This window comes from Cupressus sempervirens, chromosome 5 (genome assembly GCF_028749045.1).
Source record: "Cupressus sempervirens isolate cs-2001-9-10 chromosome 5, ASM2874904v1, whole genome shotgun sequence".
Classification (NCBI taxonomy): Eukaryota; Viridiplantae; Streptophyta; class Pinopsida; order Cupressales; family Cupressaceae; genus Cupressus; species Cupressus sempervirens.
Window position 1 is genome coordinate 871493019 of NC_143122.1, and position 17092 is coordinate 871510110.

Here is a 17092-nt window from a genome sequence, read left to right on the forward strand (position 1 = left end):
GCTTCAATCCATTCCAACACTAATTCAACGTCCATCTTTCCTGTAAACATAGGTAAATCAACGGGTTTTCCTCCCAAAGCCTTTAAATCTTTAAAAATTGGCCTCTTGTTCTCAGCTATTCTATCTTCTTCACTGTCGGGTACATCTTCCTCTTCTTCCATTTCTTCTTTCATTTCTTTCTTCTCAACTACACTTTGCATATATTCCAACTTACTGGCTAGTTCTGCCACTATCCCCTTCAACTCTCTATTCTCGTTCTGGAGAAGTTCTTCTTGCTCTTCGACCTTCTTCGCTAACTCTGCATTGGTCACCATCTTGCTTGACCCTGCTGAAGAATCTTGATCAGGGGCGTTCAACATATAACTTCACAACCTTCTCTGATACCAAAAATGATGCAGAGCCACACCTTGGAAAGCTTAGGAGAAATAATCACTCAACTGAGTTACTTCAAGGGGCACGTACATCACCCAAGATCGAACTGCCGCCAAACTCAATAGTCGATTACCTATATCCTTTCTAATCATTTGATTGCATGAATTGATAGATACAGGATTGAAAAATAGACATTCATAAAAAATGGTTCTTCAAGAAACGCCATGTTGACACCAGGATATATATAAAAATTTGAATCTTCGTATTCTCTGCTGCAAAATATTTTTCGTAGTACCTTCCAACATTGTACTCTTCTCTATTTTCAAAGGACACATTATTGTTCCAACCATAGATTGTTTGCATTCAAATCCAATAGGGCTTGTCTTGTTACTGCTCTCGTCAAGAGATACTTGCTGCACTTCTTGTTGTTGCACTTTGTGTTCTTGCTGCACTTCTTTCAACTTAGCTTTATTCTCTTGCAACTTAGCATCGTTCTCCTCAAGTCTCCTTCTCAAATTGTTTATCTCCTCTTCTATCTTGCTTAGCTCTTCTCTTTGTTTTCTCCTTTCTTCTTTCTCTCTTTTGTTCTTTTCCTCTATCTCCTTCTGTTTAGAATCCTTTCTCTGCCGATACCTTCTAAAAAGATACAATAAAGCTGCTTCTTCTTGTCCCATCATTCCTCAGCTAGGTTATTTTCTTCTTATCTAGTCTCCTGGACTTTTTCTCAGACTATTTCTCTCAATCTTTCACAATCACAGAAACCTATACACAACTACTTTTTTCCAAACCTTTTGCTGAGCTCTGATACCAAAAATGATGCAGAGCCACACCTTGGAAAACTCAGGAGGAATCAGACACTCAACTGAGTTGCTTCAAGGGGCATCTACAACCTCTAGGATCACACACTAAAATCAGATTCAAAACAAAACTTTGAAAATAAAATCCCCCCAAAAATTTCTTCTTGCTGCCTCCGGATAGACCTGCACTCAGATATGAATAACTTTCGAACCAAAAATTATTTACTCAATCCAACCGTTGAGATTTGGCATAACTAGGTTTAAAACGACATATAAAAATTTGAGAGAAATCCAACGGTTTAAACTTGAGATATTGACCATGCATCAAAGTAAATTTTTCTGCAAAACATTGCTTCTTGCTGCCTCTAGATAGGCCTGCACTCAAACATGAATAACTCTTGAACCAGATTAAAACTCTTCAATCGCTTTGGTGAAGATGGGCGTAATTAGGCCTATAATAACATATCCAAAGATCATGAAAATACAACAGTGCATTTGGGAGATATTACCCATGCACTGAGACTAATTTTCTGCAAACATACCGAATCCGACCCAAAACTAAAACTTTTTAATCTTCTGTAAACTATCAACTTGTTTCCAGTGAGAAGATAAGAAAAATCCATTCAAAACTCAGACCATCGAAAACTTGCACAAAGACAAAATAAATAAAAAATATTCCATATCTCTCCAAATTCGATTCGTGTCTTACATAGCCGACTGGCTCACCCTTAAAACTGACTTTCTTTTTCCTATTAAAGGATGTGAAACGTTTTCTTCTTATTTTAGAAAAGAAGAACGTCTTCTATCCAAAAAAAGGATAAGAATCTGAAACATTTTTTCTACCAATATTAGACAGTCGTTTTCAATCAAAGTTGTAGATCAGAGATCAACCACTGATTCATTCTAATAGATGCATTAGTCAAATCCTTTAACTGGGGAGACTTAATGCTGCAGTGGCAGAGAAGAGAAACGCTATAGGAGGCAACATTGTTGAAAATGTAATAGGAAATTTAATGTTATGTTTTAAATGCTTTTAGTTTTTGAAGTTTGTAATAACGTCCTACATGTGGTGGCATACCTAGAATAGCAGTTCGATAAGCTCTCCAGATATAGCCACCTAGTACCAGGTGTGTGGATCTTAAATCTATTCTAATTTAAGATCCACACACCTGGTACTAGGTGGCTATATCTGGAGAGCTTATCGAACTGCTATTCTAGGTATGCCACCACATGTAGGACGTTATTACAAACTTCAAAAACTAAAAGCATTTAAAACATAACATTAAATTTCCTATTACATTTTCAACAATGTTGCCTCCTATAGTGTTTCTCTTCTCTGCCACTGCAGCATTAAGTCTCCCCAGTTAAAGGATTTGACTAATGCATCTATTAGAATGAATCAGTGGTTGATCTTTGCTCTACAACTTTGATTTGTTGAATGAGATTCCTTGAATTGCAATGATCACCTTGATGTGATAGATACATATTTGTTGTCCCCTAGACTGATTGTAACCTTCTTCAAGTCGCACTCATACACTTCTCAATAATTCTCATTGACATACTTAGATATGATACAATGAGTTACATATATATCAATCTAAATAACTAATCACTAGAATCGACTACAATACCAAATTCATCATAATTCACAAAGTCAGCCCAACTATTATAACTCAGGTTCAGAAAACAAACTCGATGATATTTTGACACTTGGCAAACATTGTCAACTTTAGGAAAACTATGGCACTCAATTGAACTTGAAGCTTGATCCAGACTGATCACTTCAAGTAGCTAAAACTCAGTTAGCACTATGTGACTTGGTGTATACTGAGAAACTTGGTAGATACAGAATCACTCGGTTGACACTGCATGACTTGGTCAACACTAGATTCACTTTGTTAACACTGTGAGCTCATTAGATACTATAGAACTTGGTTAACACTACAAATCTTAGTTAACACTAAGATCTTCATTAGTTCTACTGGATAGCTCAGTAGACACTGCTATGCTTGGGCTATACTACAAACTATCTCAACTGCTCGATAAACATTGTGTAGCTCGGCATGAATTGTAAAGGAACTTAAACACTTGGTTAACATTGCTAGATGAATGATAAGCTCAGTAGCAACTATAGAGCTTGGTAGCAATGTAACCAACTAACTAAGTGTTAAGTCACTAATAGACAAATTGACCTTAATGTCAACATCCTCTTCTTCAATACTTCAAACCCCTTATCTGCTACCTTTGTCCATTTAAACTGACATTTTATGCCTCCTTTGATGGTGTTAGGATAGGTGCACATACATGGTTGACTCCTCTCACAATTTTCCTATAATAGGATGCCAATCCATGAAAACTCCTAACATCTCCTATGCATTTAGGTGTTGTCCAATCTATTATGGATGTGACCTTATTTGGATCCATTTTAATACACCCCTTGGAAACAACAAACCTAAAATATGCTAATTTAGTTTTTAGAAAGTCACACTTCTCTTGATTAATCATCAGCTTCTCTTGATGTAGCCTCCTCAAGACCATCTCTAAGTGCTTCATGTGCTCCTCTTTGGACCTACTAAAAATCAAAATGTCATCCAAATATACAATGACAAACTTACCTATGAAGTCTTCTAGCACCTCATTCATTAACCTCCTAAAGGTACTTGGGGCATTTGTCAAGCCAAAGGGAATTACTAGCCACTCATACAACACTTGATTTGTCTTGAATGTTGTCTTTCATTCATCACCAGGTCTAACTCTAATTTGGTGCTACCCTGATTTCAAATTCACATTGGAGAAGTAGTAGGATCCTCCCAAATTATCTACAAATCCTCAATCCTTGGCATATGAAATCTATATCTGATGGTGATCTTGTTGAGTTCCCTAGAGTCAATACACATTCTCCATTTTCCATCTTTTTGAGGTGCAAGAACCGTTGGTACAACACAAGGGCTCAAGATCTTCCTTATTAGGCCTTATTCCAACAATTTTTTTATTTGTTTTGCAATTTCAGCATTTTGACTTGGAGTAATCTTGTAAGAAGCCTTGTTAGGTAGTTTTGCTCCTGGTATCAAGTCTATTTGATGACTTACCTCTCTTATAGGTGGTAATGCACTAAGTAGCCATTGTCCACTATTTCATGGCACTTTTCCAACAACTGCAACACTTCTTGAGGTACATGGACTTTCTCCTTGGTTTCTTCCCTAAGTCTTACCACTACTGCACAACAAACTCCTTTCTCCTTCATGGCCTTTAGGAACTCCTTCCCACTCAATAACATCACACTTGCCCCCACATGTTTCTCTTCCTTAGGTTCAGTCAAAGGGTCCATCTAAAACTTCTTTCCATGCTTGGTGATCACATAACTATTCTTCTCCCCATCATGTATAGCCTTTACGTCATACTAACATGGACACCCTAACAAAAGATGACAAGTATCTATAGGCATTATGTCGCATAGCACCTTGTCCTTATATTCCCCTATCTCAAATTCCCCAAATGTTTGTTCATCCACCAAAATTTGTTGGCCCTTATTCAACCAAGACACCTTGTAGGGAGTGGTATGGGGTATCCTCTTGAGATTCAACTTATCTACCATCTTTGTAGATACTATAGTTTCAGTGGAACCAAAGTCCACTATCACTCTGCAAATCTTCCCATGTGACCTGAAAGTAGTCTTAAACAAGCTCTTCCTCTGAGGTGGTTCTACCACATTAGGTACCTTCAACAAATTTCTTCTCAAAATCAAATTCTCACCATCTAATACTAGTCTTGCTTTGGAAATTGGTGATGTGATGGTTTGGGTGTCATCCTCTGTACTAATTGTGTTCTCCTTTCCCCCATGGATGAGGTGGAAGCCTTCTCAGGACATCTACCCATAGTGTGGCCCACCTGATTACAATTATAACATCTACCACAAAAAACAAAATTACCACTACCTTGGGACTGAAACCTACCTCTAAGAGGTCCTCTTCCTCTACATCCCCCTCTCTGGAATGCACTTTTGTTTTGGTTACCCCCATTGTCATTTGCTTGAGTCTCTTTTGTCCTATTTGGTCCTTGTCCTTTATCAAAGTTACCCTACCTCTGAAACCTCTATTATCTCTACCTCTTTGCTATGAATCATGTCTTCTCCTAGCCTTCTCTTCTGCCCTCAAGGCTAATTGAAAGCATTCATGCATACTGTCAGGGGCCATCGTGTTGATCTCATCTTGAATCCCTTGCCTCAATCCATTGAGGTGTCTTGCCACTCTTTCCACTTCCTCTTCTTGTCTTCTTGCTCTTAGGCTTAATTTTTTGCACTCTTCAATGTAGGTACTTACTATTGGATCCCTTTGCCTTAGGTTCTACAACCTTTGATACATTTGTATTTCATAATTTGTGGGTAGGAATTGTGCTCTCGATCTTATCTTTATTTCTCCCAAGACACTATCTTTTTCTTCCCTACTACTACTCTATCATCCTTCATCATGTTCCACCATACTAGTGTTGATCCCTTGAGTCTAGCCTTGGCATAGCTGACTCTCTTCTCCTCTTGGACTTCCTTGTAATCAAGCTGATTGTCAATGGCCTCTAGCCAATCTAACAAGTCTTCACCATTCAAGCTTTCACTATAATAAGGAATATGCTCCATGTTATCATTGTTAAGTGATTTAAAGGCATCCAAGAACACCTTTTGCTCCTTCTCAACCTCTGGATCCTTGTCCCTTTTAGAGGTCTTCCCTATTTGACTATCATTATCTTCTTTACTCTCATCTCCCCATTCTATGATTTTCTTCTTACTCTTTGTGTCTACTTGATTGGCTTTGGCCAATAGATCCTTGACCAAATCCACTATGGAACCCTTGCTCATTTCCTTGGGTGGCATACTATCAACCTCTTGGTTATCTTCCATGCCTGACCACACCAAACTGAAAGTTGGCTCTAATACCACTCTGATGGAGAGGGTCTAGGGTTCCAACACTTAACCACTCCTAATTAAGGAACTAATCCTTGAACCATCCAAAGGTCCTTGTTTCCTTGATCTTCCCACCAATCTCAGTCTCCAAGACTCTTACCCCAACTTTCCTCCTAGGTATAATTGGGTTGGTGTAGATTCAAACTCCTTTACCAAGGCACTAGTTCTACTAACCCTTCCTTCACTTAGAACCCTAACCCTTGCTTAGGTTCTTTCCCTCACCCTTCCTTGGCTTCTACTAATGTTGTAGATACGCTCCATATCCATCTTGACCTTGTCTAACACTTTTGGTCACCTCAACAATCACTAAAATGTCACTACCTTTAAATAGGGCTAATTAGGCCTATTTACTTTAGGTCTAGTAACATTATTTTATTACATTTCTCCAAATCCTTCCAAACAACCTCATGCAAGTCTGTAAGATCCTTGATCAAATCCACTATGGCACCCTTGCTCATTGCCTTGGGTGGCATATTGTCAACCTCTTGGCTATCTTCCACATCTAATATACACCAAACTAAAAGTTGGCTCTAATACCACTCTGATGCAGAGGGTCTAGGGTTCCAACATTTAACCACTCCTAATTAAGGAACTAATCCTTAAACCATCCAAAGGTTCTTGTTTCCTTGATCTTCCTAGCAATCTCAGTCTCCAAGACTCTTACCCCAACTTGCCTCCTAGGTATAATTGGGTTGGTGTAGATTCAAACTCCTTTACCAAGGCACTAGTCCTACTAGCCCTTCCCTCCCTTAGAACCCTAGCCCTTGCTTAGGTTCTTTCTCTCACCCTTCCTTGGCTTCTAGTAATGTTGTAGATACCCTCCATATCCATCTTGACCTTGTCTAACACTTTTGGTCACCTCAACAATCACTAAGAAGTGACTACCTTTAAATAGGGCTTATTAGGCCCATTTGCTTTAGGTCTAGTAACACTCTTTTATTCCATTTCTCCAAATACTTCCAAAAAACCTCATGGGAGACCTTAAGAATCTGAAAGCTATCACCTAGCACTCCTAGATTCCAAATTTGCAGAGCCTCAAAGCACCCACAACCCTACTCACCCTCGAGCCCTAGTTTCTATCCTATCTTTTAGGCCTTTGAATCATTTTTTACTAAAAGTATTCTAAGTCCTTTCAAACTTCAAATCCATCCTTCCAACCACTTGTGCCTTCAAGGTAACATCTCGAGGTTTTAGTACATGCCAATGGTTTGGCCCAAACTGATCATGGGTGAAACAACATCTTCTCACTATCCTTGCTCACCTACTCCCAACAATCAGCCTAGGGCATCAGTGTAACACTTGGAAACTAATCACAAAAATACAAAAAAAAATGAAAACACTATTTACAGTGTCTAACCTATCATCCCACAAGGTTTCACACATTTTCCACCATGGGTTATTAGGTTAGAGTCATTATTGTCGTAGCAGTTATTAGCATGAATTTTGATGATACTACTTAGTGGGAGTATCTTAAGCATTGGAGAGTATTGACATGTTGCGTTCATGACTATGTTTATCATTGATGTCAACATAGTATGGTTTCTGTAAGGATTGGTAGAGTAGTAGACAGAGATCTTAGTCATACGAAAAATGGTTTGATTTTCTGGTGATGCGCAATTATGGACCTATTTGACATAATGTCCTAATGATGTGGTTCAGTGTGCAAAGTCTAAGTCAAAGACATACGAAAGTTGTACCTGATTTACAGAGAGCAGTTCATAGACAGAGTATTGGGAAAGTAATTCCTAATGTTTGTTCACTATCTTACATCTGAGATGCAATGAGAAGATGTGTAGTCACGCAGTGACAGAGGATAGTCTGTTAGTGGTGTTAGCAAGTGTGCAAGCCCTAGTAATGCACGTGTGAAGTTTTGTATAGACTGTGAGTCGATAGTGCTATTGTAATTGTAATTAATTAGTTATCTTATTATAATTAATTGGAAAAGCCTCAAAGCCAACTCAAACAATTATTTTGAAGATATGGTATAAAGGAAAGATGTTTTCCTTCTTTGTAATGAGAAAATGTGTGTTGTTATCATTGTATGAAGTGTGAAGTGTGAAAAGGAGCAGAGTGTTTGAGGAATGCACGTAAGTGATCGAAGAGATTATTAGCTGCGATATTTGTGCTCTGGTTACAATATCAGAAGGAGTACAGGTCTAGTTGATAGGATAGAGGAAGAGGAAGTGGATGTCATTACTATTATTTTGCAAGGAATAATATAGAGATCATTTGGATAGTGGGTTCATTGGTCTTGCCCTTGAAGCTGTTTGGGTAGTGGGTCTAGTTGTCTTCCACAACTCCTAATAGGGTTGGAATCTCCTAACAGGGATTCAAACTCTCTTTAAAGGGACTGATATGTATTGAATGTTGTTATAGAATCTTAACAAGGTCCATCCTCTAACAAGGAATATTTATATTAGTACACCATCTTGTGGGTACCATCCCCACCAGGATTTTCCCTCTGATCAAAGGCTTCCTTAGTTAAAATATCTAGTGTTATTCTGTATGAGTATCTTGTTGTGGTTTTTGATTAGATTGTTCATATGGTTAAAATTCAATAAGGTTGATAATTGTGATATTAGTTGTATAATTGATTACAAACCCCCCCCCCCCCCCCCCTCTCAATTATATTGGTGGACTATATATTCTAACAATTGGTATCAGAGCTTCAGGTCCTTGACGGATAAGCTTAACAACTTTGGGAGATCAATGGCAAATTTTTTCAGAAAGGATAGTCCTAGATTTGATGGGGTTAGCTATGATAGTTGGAAGGAGAAGATGAAGAACTCATTTGTTGTGTTTGGGTTAGCTATGATAGTTGGAAGGAGAAGATGAAGAACTAATTTGTTGTGCATGGGTCCAAGTTATTGGATCTTGACAGAGTGGAAAGATGATTGTGGAAGAACAACTTGAACAATGCACTGAAGTAGAGAGAGATATGTTCATGTGTAACATAAGAGCTAGAGAAGCTCTACTATTAGCTCTTCTAGACAATGAATATAGTTAGGTAAAGTCACTTCAAACATCTCTTGAAATTTGGAAAGCATTAGAATATACTTTTGAAGGTGATACACATGTAAAAAGAATGAGATTGCAGAAGTGGATATGTGCATTTCAAAATGCTAAGATGATGGAAGATGAATTTGTAAGAAGCTATATTGGTAGAATATCAGAATTTGTTGCAGGAATTCGATCTCTTGGTTGAACAAAGGAAGAAGATGAAGTAGTATGGAAGATCTTGAAAAGTTTGATGCCACCATTCAAGCAAGTAGCTCAGATGATTTAGCTAGTAATGTCCTACACTAAGGATTTCACAAAAGAAACGTTGCTTGCAAAATTAGAATCTACAGAAGTCGATCTGAGACAACTTGGAGATCTACCAAGAGTCGAAACAGCTTTCAGTGCCCTGAACATTTGACCTAATCTGACAAGTGCAAGCACACATGGAGATTTTGCTCGTAGCAGCACATCTGAGGAAGACAAGAAAATTGAGGAAGGTATAGCCCTTCTTGTGAGAAGAGAAAAACATGGCTAAAAAATCCTAAAATGTCGGACATGTGATGAATTCGGTCATTATGCATCTAAATGTCCTAAAAGAGAGAAGTATAAAGGAAAGTTTATGCCTAGAAGAGATAGAAATTGTTTGTATGCAAAGGAAGATGAAGAATCTGATGAGAAAAGTCAAAGTGAAAGTGATGAAGAATTAGTATTTGTGGCTATCAAAGAAGATGATCTTAATAGAGAAATTAGAGAAGAAAGAGCTCTAATTTCCCAAGTAGAAAAGAAATTTGATTGTATAATTGACAATGGTTGTTCACGTCACATGACTGGTGATATGAATAAGTTAGTTAAGTTCAAGAATCATGATGGAGGTATTGTTAGAGTTGGTAACAATGCAGTCTGTCATATAACAGGAATTGGATCCATTACTCTTGATGGTAAAACTAACACTAATGATGTTTATTTTGTTGATGGATTGAAGCATAATTTGTTGAGTGTTGGATAGTTGGTGGAGATTAGAACAGGCACAAGATCCAACGACAATGTATTTCAATTGAATCCTACTAAAATGACATGTTTGGTAGCTAAAGTGGACAACAGTTGGCTGTGCCATAGAAGATTTTGTCACATAAACTTTGATAATATTGTAAAGATTATTAGTACATTTGTAGTTAGAGACTTGCTTAAGATTACAAAGCCTACCAATGTTATTTGCAAAGAATGTATTTTGGGTAAACAAAAGAAAGTATCATTTCCTAGCAAGAAGTTCACTACCACAAAGAAGCTGGAGATTGCTCACACAGATCTAAGTGGTCCTTAAAGAACAAGAGGATTCTATAGTGAAAGGTATTTTATGATTTTTTTTAATGATTTTACTAGAATGATGTGGGTAGCATTTCTTAAAGAGAAATCTGAAGCTTTTGACAAGTTTAAGATATTTAAGAATAGAGTTGAAAATGAATATGGTGTTAAGATAAAGTGTTTGAGATTAGATAGAGGAGGAGAGTTCACCTCTAGAGAGTTTAACATATTTTACAAGGAGAATGGAATTAAAAGGCAATTATCCTCGCCTAGAACACCTAAGCAAAATGGGATTGTTGAAAGAACAAATAAATCAGTAGCAAAGGTAGCTAGAGCGATGTTGTTTGAGAATGATGTTTCTAAGACATTTGGGGAGAAGCAAGCAATACAATAATGTACACTCTAAATAGAGTACAGATTAGAAAATATATGAGCAAGACACCTTATGAACTATGGTTCGGTCATTCACCATCAATTAAGTATTTTAGAATATTTGGGAACAAATGTATTGGTAAGTTTGATCCAAGAAGTGATGAAAGTATGTTTCTTGGCTATTCATTGAAAAGCAAGGCATACAGATGTTTTAACTATATAACTAAGACAATAATTGAATGTGCAAATGTAAGGAAATTTTGGAACTAAGGAAAAGATGGTAGATTATAATTCAGATGAAGAAGAAGATAATTATGGAATTGTTAGACAAAATACAAAAGTTTTCTTTGAGACTAACAATAATTTGCAGAATGGTGTGTTAAATGTTGAGCAAAGAGGAGACCAGAGATTTGAACCTAGAGATGAGATAAGAGTTGAGATGTCAACTCCTACCCCTAACAAGAATCTGATAAAGAATCACCCTCCTGAGCAAATAATTGGAAGCAAAGACAAAGATGTGATGACAAAAAAGAGAGTAAATGACGAGATATGTTTGATATCTCAAGTTAAACCTAAGAGTGCACATGAAGCATGTAAAGATGATCACTGGATTCAAGCAATGAAGGAAGAATTAGATCAGACTGTGAAGAATGACACATGGGAGTTAGTTCCTAGATCGAAAGAAAAGAATGTGACAGGAACCAAATGCGTATTCATAAACAAGATGAATGAATAACGTGAAGTTGTGAGGAACAAGGCTAGACTTGTATGCAAAGGATATTCAAAGCAATAAGGCATAGACTATGAGGGGAGATATGCACCTGTAGCCAAAATGGAAGCAGTAAGGATGTTCTTGGGTTATGGAGCAAATAAGAAGTTCAAGGTTTATCAGATGGATGTTAAATTAGTCTTTATAAATGGAGAACTTAAAGAAGTATATATTGAGTAGCTTGAAGGTTTTCCTTTATTAGAAGACAAAGACATGGTATGCAGACTAAAGGAAGCTCTATATGGTCTGAAGCAAGCACCTAGAACTTGGTATGCAAGGTTGGATAGTTATTTGGCAAAACTTGGATTTGCTAAAGGTACGACAAATAGTAACTCGTATTTGAAAGAAATTGAAAATGGTTTGCTAATAATAGTAATATTTGTTGATGACATCATATTTGGAGGTAATGATGAAGCAAGTGATAAGTTTGCTGAAGAAATGAAGAATGAGTTTGAAATGAGCGTGATAGGAGAAATGAAATTTTTCCTGGGATTGCAAATTGTGTAGAATAGTGATGGTATTTTCATTTCACAAGCTAAGTACCTAAATGATTTGTTGAGAAGGTTTGAATTAGAAAGTTATAAACTTGTTGGGACACCTATGATAACTAGTCACAAGTTATCTAGCAAAGATGAGACACCTGCAGTAGAGTAGAAGTATAGATCCATGATTGGAGGTTTGCAATATCTGACTCACACTAGACTAGATATAGCAAATGTAGTTGGGATTGTAGCTAGATTTCAAGTTGATCCTAAGGAGTATCACTTTGTAGTAGTAAAGAGAATATTCAGATTTTTGAAAGGAACATCTAACTATGGAATTTGGTATGCTAGGTCAAGTGACTTCACTCTATGCACATACTAATGAGGATTGGGTAGGCAATATAGATAACAGAAAGAGAACTAGTGGCAGAGCATTCTTTCTTAGAGGAAGATTGGTTTCTTGGCTACGCAAGAAGAAAGATTGTATTTCGCAGAGTATAGTTGAGGCAGAGTATGTTGCAGCAACAAATAACTATAATCAAGTTGTGGATGAAGCAAATGTAGAAGGATATTAGAATTGAGTTTGAAGAACCTATTATCATTTACTGTGATAACACAAGTACAATGAGTATGTCTAAGAATCTTGTATTGCATTCTAAGACTAAGCATATATCTATCAAGTATCATGTGCTAAGAGAGGAAGTAACAGAAAAGGAGATTAGATTGGAGTATGTGAGTACTAAAGATCATATTGTAGATATATTTACAAGGCCTTTGCCTAAAGATACATTTGAGCACTTAAGAGGTATGCTTGGGGTTATGCCCCTGCCTACTTCTGAGTAGATGATGTAGTAAGTGCATTAGTCTAGTGGTACAGAGCACTATCGTTAGGTTGGATTGAATGTTGATACTTACCGTATGGGGGAGTATCTGTGATAAGCTAAGTCATTAAGGACTCTTGGTAATTGTTCTTGAACAGTGTCTTTGGACACTCGAGCTGGTTGAAGACTTAAAGCGACATATTAAGCAATTGATATTTAACAATTAGTATCCTGTAATATTGAGGCCTTTGACATTGATGTCAATGGGGGAGAGAATATGCATAAAAAACATCTCCTAAGCAATGAGGGAGAACTCCTAAGCATGAATGAGGGAGAGATATCTCTTTGGAGAGATTTAGAAAGATTCATGTAAGGAAGCATGAATATGCATCTAGTGTACTATGAATTGTTTAGTGCGAAGTGAAAAATTATTGTCGATCCCGAAGAAGAAGAAGAACTGATGTGTTGAGAATTTTTTTTTAGTGTGTTGACAACTAATGCTGGTCAGAAATAGCACTTGAACATTGTTTTGGAATTCTTGGAGCTTAGATGATTTTCCATCTATGTTGTCATCAATGTCAAAGAGGGAGATTATTAGCATGAATCTTGATGATACTACTTTGGGGGAGTATCCTAAGCATTGGAGAGTATTGACATGTTGCATTCATGACTATGTTTGTCATTGATGTCAACATAGTATGGTTTCTGTAAAGACTGGATGAGTAGTAGACATAGATCTTAGTCGTACGAACAATGGTTTGATTGTCTAGTAATGCACAATTATGGATATGTTCGACGCAGTGTCTTAATGATGTAGTTCAGTGCACAGAGTCTAAGTAGAAAACGTCCAAAAGTTGCACCTAATTTATAGAGAGTAGTTCAAAGACATAGTATTGGGAAAGTAGTTCCTAATGTTTGTTCACTATATTACATCTAAGATGCATTGAGAAGATGTGCAATCAAGCAATGACAGAGTATAGTCTATTAGTGACATCAGCAAGTGTGCAAGCCCTAGTATCGCACGTGTGAAATTTTGTATAAATTATGAGCCAACAGTGCTAGTGCAATTGTAATTAATTAGTTATCTTATTATAATTAATTGGAAAAGCCTCAAGGCCAATTCAAGAAATTATTTTGAAGATATGGTATAAAGGAAAGAGATTTTCCTTGTTTGTAATGAGATAATGTGTGTTATGATTGTTGTATGAAGTGCTAAGTGCGAAAAGGAGTAGAATGTTTGAGGAATGTGTGTAAGCGATCCAAGGGATTATTGGATGTGAGATTTGTGATCTGGTTACAAGATCAGAAGGAGCAGAGATCTAGTTAACAGGATAGAGGAAGAGGAAGGAATTATATTTCATTTTTATTATTCTGCAAGGAATAATACTAAGATCATTTGGACAGTTGGTTCATTGATCTTGCCCTTGAAGTTGTTTGGGCAATGGGTTCAACTATCTTCCACAACTCCTAAGAGGGTTGGCACAACTCCTAACAGGATTAGCACAACTCCTAATAGAGATTCAAAGTCTTCGTACAAGGTCTAATATGTACTGAATGTTGTTATAGACTCCTAACAAGGTCCATCCTCTAACAAGGAATATTTGTATTAGTACACCATCTTGTGGTTACCATCCCCACTGGGGTTTTACCTCTAATCAAGTGTTTCCCTAGTTAACATATCTAGTGTTATTGTGTATGAGTATCTTGTTGTGGTTTCTGATTATATTGCTTATATGGTTAATATTTACTAAGGTTGATAATTGTGATATTAGTTGTATAACTTATTCACACACACCGCCTCCCCCCCCCCACTCTCAATTATATTGGTGGACTATATATTCTAATAGCAACCCTATGAAAGAGAATCACAAACCAGTCACTAAGAAACCTTCACTACTCACTAACCCTACAACTTGAGATAGAATGTGAACATGCAAAATAAAGGTAAACAAATCACAACTTCCTAAAGTCAAATCATCTATACTAATTCGTATAGTCGTACTAGGGCATTAAACATTGCAAAACAATGGAAAACTCAGGAAAAATGTCCATAGAACAAGCTCACACGTGCATAATCTAACTGGAAACATTCCAACCTTCCAAATATGATCCCCGTGCTCAAATACCCGAGCATGGGTAGTTACAACTTCCCAAACCACCATTTGCAACTTTTTGCACTCTTTACATATTTTGGTCAAATGGGTCCATCTAGGACCATTCTAGGACCCTAGTTAAGATTCCTAGGACCTATTACATAACCAAATACCTTGTTTGCCCATTCCTAACAACTTCTAACCTATTGAGCAACTTTTGGCCAACTTAGGACCTAAAGAGCAATTTTGGCTCTTCCCACAAACACATTGGGACTAGTATTCCAAGGACTCTTGGAACTTATTAAACACATACAACCTCTTAACTAACCTTGAACAACCCCAAAAACCAAAAAGAAGGTAGGTGTCCTACACCAATTTAGAAAGCAAATATATTGAATCATGATCCCAACACTTGTCCTAGAGTGAAATTTAGGTCTTCCTAGCTCAAGTTATGATGAGATGAATGTTGAGAGGTATAGTGTGAGAGAGAATACGTTAGGGTTAGTAAAGAAAACTAATTCAAAAAGTGCATATAAGTTGCACCCTACCCTTTTGAAGAGTAATGAGGGATGGAATAACTACTTTGTAAACATCATATGGACATTCTAATGCATATACAAATACAACAAATAGGTAACGCTATTTATATTTCAAAAAAGGTAAATTGATTCACAAGCATAAATAATATAACAGTCAAACATGGGTAGAGCAATACTTGGAATAATATCAAAACTAGTAGTCATAGTTTTGTGTTGGTGTCTCCTTGTCTTAGGTTGTTGTCTCTTCTTTTATGTCATTGAGTACAAAATAATACAAGCCTATAAGGATTTCATGTCTCTTTAAAATGATAAAAAAATAATGATTTGTCCCATGCTTGTTTGGCATAGTATATAACTCATGTTCTCTTGTTTCAAATTTGAAATTTGAATGTTGGCACAAATTGGAGACATCAGATGATTTTGCCATTAATTTCTAAGATGATTGATTTGGTGGAATGCTTGCATCTGTTTCCAATTGCTTTTACAAGACAGATGGTGTCCTTAAAGCTTGTTTGTGTTGGATGTTGGTGGGCATACAAATGAAGCGAGTATTAGGTGGGCAGTTCAATTGGATAGATGAGGGAGACATATACCAATAATAAGTGTTATAGGGATAAGTTTTTAGTGTGTAGATCTTTTGTGACAATGAAGGAATAGATGGGTGTGCAAGGAGTTGACATGGCAATTCCTTTTTGGTGTCTAGGTGACTAACTATTTTGGTGAGTCTTATGTTGATATATGCTTTGAGAGGTGGGGAGTCCCCTTTAATCATACATCTCATACATGAGCATTAGGGATTTGGTCTAAGATCTATCATAGGCGAAATGGATAAAATCTAACTTGGTGGATTCTAATGATGCGTTTATTTTTTAAACAAATATAAACTAATGAAAGTGCAAATAATATTTGAACATTGATTGGCTAGTATATGATTTTGAATTGAGTTAAAAACATAATCTTTATTGGGCATTTAAATGCACCAATATGGGTCCCTCTTTGATCATCTTCTATAAGACATATTGGTCACTGCTCAACAATATCAACCCCTCCCCTAAAACTCTCCCATACGCCCCCTACTCAAAATTCAAAGAGGAAGGTTTCCTAAATTGAAATAAGGGGCTATTTTCTTGCAAATAGACTAGTTTCAGCGTCGTGGTCCATATATGTACCATACTCAAGGACCGCTTATGAATCAAGAACACAAATGAATGCATCAATGGAGATATTCACATAGCCATCACAGGTTCTATTTTCACTTTTTGATATTCATACCATTAGATTGCAAACTAAATCTTTTGCAATCTTCATTAAAGAAACAATGATTCTAATAAACTTACAGATTAGACCATAAGAAAGTAGTTGCATAAACTAATATCTTCATTGAGTTAATTATCATTTGCAATATTGAAATTCAGATTCCTACTACTTTTAGAGCTATTTATGCAACTTTTGTCAAAAAGGTACTATTTTCACTAAGCCTTGTAAAGCTCTCTTTGAACCAACATTATACTTGCTAGAAATGACACCCTGTGAAAAATTGTAAATGCAATTAGATGATAAATAGAGCTAGAACCCATACAAACATTTTGAA